Source organism: Temnothorax curvispinosus, unplaced genomic scaffold, assembly GCF_003070985.1.
Source record: "Temnothorax curvispinosus isolate PA1 unplaced genomic scaffold, ASM307098v1 QBEX01012030.1, whole genome shotgun sequence".
In the NCBI taxonomy this organism is placed as follows: domain Eukaryota; kingdom Metazoa; phylum Arthropoda; class Insecta; order Hymenoptera; family Formicidae; genus Temnothorax; species Temnothorax curvispinosus.
Window position 1 is genome coordinate 100843 of NW_020221810.1, and position 3610 is coordinate 104452.

Sequence of the window (3610 nt, forward strand, 5' to 3'; positions counted from 1 at the left end):
ACGCAAACTTCTTTTTTAGGTCATGTTTGCGCGTTGAAATTGTTTAGTACACCTTTTTTGTAACGGACTGTCGATTACACTGTTACACAGCCAAAAATCGCTGTTTTTCACCTACATAACCTTACTTTCTTGAAAATCCTGACGTGTTAGAGCAAAATGGGGGGGGCTTGTTTCGATTTTAGCTACCCAAAATCTATAAAAATCGTCTACTGCGGTCCCAGTTGCTTTCCGAAAAATTTTTTTTGTGGTCCTGTGTAATTAATAAACTAACATATATCGGGATCAAATCGCAATTAATCAAACATGGAGAAGTACCGCAATCACACAGTCAAAAAACTTAAACATTGTAGAACGGTTTTTTCGCAAGTCAATCATGCTCCAGTTAAATTTCCGTTTTTATTAAATATCATCGTCCCGTGGAGACCCATGCAAGTCCACAATTTCAAAAGGCACCATACATTTCTGGACCAACTTAGTGACAACTGAATAAATGTATTTAGATATGATATGATATCGACTCAATAAAATTACAACTCAATAAAAGTATAACATCAGACTGAATGAATCCAAGCATTCGGTGATAACAGATCATATTTTTTAAATTATAATTAGGTGTGATTATAATTTAAAATATGATCTGTTATCACCGAATGCTTGGATTCATCCAGTCTGATGCTATATTTTTATTGAGTTGTAATTTTATTGAGTCGATATTTGTTAGTGGACCGCTCGATGTTTTCGCGCCGCGCCGAGGAGAGCACAAAAAATAGTCAATAGCTCGTGTAAAACGAGGCAAGAGTCACTTTATTGAAAGCTGGTTACAATGTCAGATTCGCGTGGAAAGATCGCACTCGCTATTACACCACTTAGGATTCGCTACGATTCGACTCCGTTTTTTGCTATCGAAAAATACACGTGTCGCGTACGAATTGCCAGGGCTCACTGAGCTCCCGGCCGGAGCAAGCGAAGCGATCGCGGCCGGAGCTTCGAACTTTTCCGCGAGGAATTTCGAGACGTGAGAAACGCTGATTGGCTCCAAATCGTCGAGCGACCAGACTATTGGTCGCAGTACGAGCGATCACGCGATGTACACCTGTGGTCCAGGCGCGAGCGAAAACACCAAAAAAACGGAGGGAAGGCAAATAAATGCGTTTTGGAGCAAATCGAGCGTTCTCGAATATTCCCAACGCTCGCTTTCACTTTTTGAGCGTTAGATTCTCAACAATATTATATCATCTTATCTAATGGTTCATGATCTAAGATACATGTATTATCCCAGTCAAAGGTGTGATTATAATTTAAAATATGATCTGTTATCACCGAATGCTTGGATTCATCCAGTCTGATGTTATATACATTTATTGAGTCGATATTATATCATCTTATCTAAATACATTTATTCAGTTGCCACTAAGTTGGTCCATAAATGTATGGTGCCTTTTGAAATTGTGGACTTGCATGGGTCTCCACGGGACGATGATACTTAATACAAACGGAAATTTAACTGGAGCATGATTGACTTGCGAAGAAAGCGTTCTACAATGTTTAAGTTTTTTGACTTTGTGATTGCGGTACTTCTCCATGTTTGATTGATTGCGATTTGACCCCGATATATGTTAGTTTATTAATTATTTGCTTAATTGACAATTCTGATGAAGTCCGAGTATGGTACAAAACGTCAATTTATTAAATTTTGATACAAGTTAAAATTGTTGTAACATCGATTAATGCTCGTATACTGGTCGTACTACTCATTATAACTTTATGTAATTTATTTTCTAAAATAATAAAAGGATTTAATGTAGAAAATTACATTAAATGCACTATTTAATAAAATAGCAATGTTTTAAAGCAATTAACGACCATTAATTTTTAAGCTATAGCATATAACTTTAGAGAGGCTTTAGTTTGAAGATGATAGAATGTTTTTCTAAAGTTTGATATATTTACTTACAAAACAAGATTATAAGCCGTGGATGGTTAAAAAATGGTTAAATTAATTAAATCATTTTATATTTGCTATAGACGATCTTATGCCAAAGATTGCATTAATTACTTATATTTATTGTTTCCTCATAGAGGAAGCTTTGTTTTTGTAAATTCGTATATGAACCTTTGATTGCGTATAAAGTTGGCTTTAATCAACCAAATTTAAAAAAATTATATATAAAATAGGGGTAAAAGAAACCAAAGAAAAGATTGTTTTTTGAGTTTTTAATGTCAATATGTTCAGAGTGTTTTAAAACGTCGAAATATTGCATTTAAAAAAATGTCGGTATGTGTGTATGTATGTATGTATGTATGTATGTATGTATGTATGTATGTATGTATGTATGCCTGTGCCAAATTTACAGAAATTTCTATAACTCCAGAACTGATCAACCTAATCTTAACGAATTATATATGAAATAGGAGTAGAAAAGACTGAAGAATATAATAGAATTAATAAAAATTGTTAATAATAAAGGGGTTACCGATTTCTGTTAAAAAAAGATTTACCGAAATTTTTTAATTTTATTATATTCTTCAGTTTTTTCTATATTTTGTTTCATGTGTTGTACCTCAAACTTGATGGCCAGGTACTTTAATAAGGTAACTAAAAGAGATTTAGCAGTAAAAATGAGTAAAAAATGCACTTTTTTACCATTTTTTCGAAAAAAATTTAATGTTTAGAGGCTTTAAACGACCTCTAAATATTAAGTTACAGCGCCTGCTCTTCAAGGGTCTTCATGTAAGGGTTCATAGAACGAATTTAAGGGGTGAGACTTAAAATCAAATTTTTGACCCAAAAATATTGCCACCCTAATATAAATATATATATATGTTACGGGCAATTTGATTGGGCATTATGCATAAGTCCCAATTTGTTCGGTCAATATGATAAATAGAGAAAGATTAATCAAATTGCCCGGTTATTATGCATATTTCCCAATGCTAAATGGTCATTTTGATAAATCATCTCATTTGAGTTGATTTTTAAAGCAGATATTTTGTATTTAATTATTTAAAGCGCGTCATCTGACATATGTAGGTTAGTAACGCGCTTTAAACAGTTAAATATTTTTAAAGCGCGTCATTTAACCTATGTAGGTTAGTGACACGCTTTAAAAATATTTAACTGTTTAGAGCGCGTCACTAACCTACATAGGTTAGATGACGCGCTTTAAGGGCCGGTTGTTCTAACCTGTTGGTAAGCTAACCAATAGTTAAATCAATGCCTATCTTTGTCTAATGTAAAGGATAAACAGAGACATATATATGATCTAACTATTAGTTAGCTTACCAACAGGTTGGAACAACCGGCCCTAAATGTATTTAACTGTTTCAAGCGCGTCAATAACCTACATAGGTTAGATGACGCGCTTTAAAAGTATTTAACTGTTTAAAGCGCGTCACTAACCTATATCTCGCTTCGCGAGGCAGAGCGACACTTTTTTCTGCCAGATTCGGTCGTTTTGTGCAAAAACGCTTCGATTAAGCCTAAGTTCAACGAAATCAGTGAGGAGGCCACTATTCTGCACATTTACCAAATAATTTATTAATTTGTCTATTATAAATTTATATTTAAACACAAAATATAAAATATTTTAGTGCATGAACTCATTGTAAG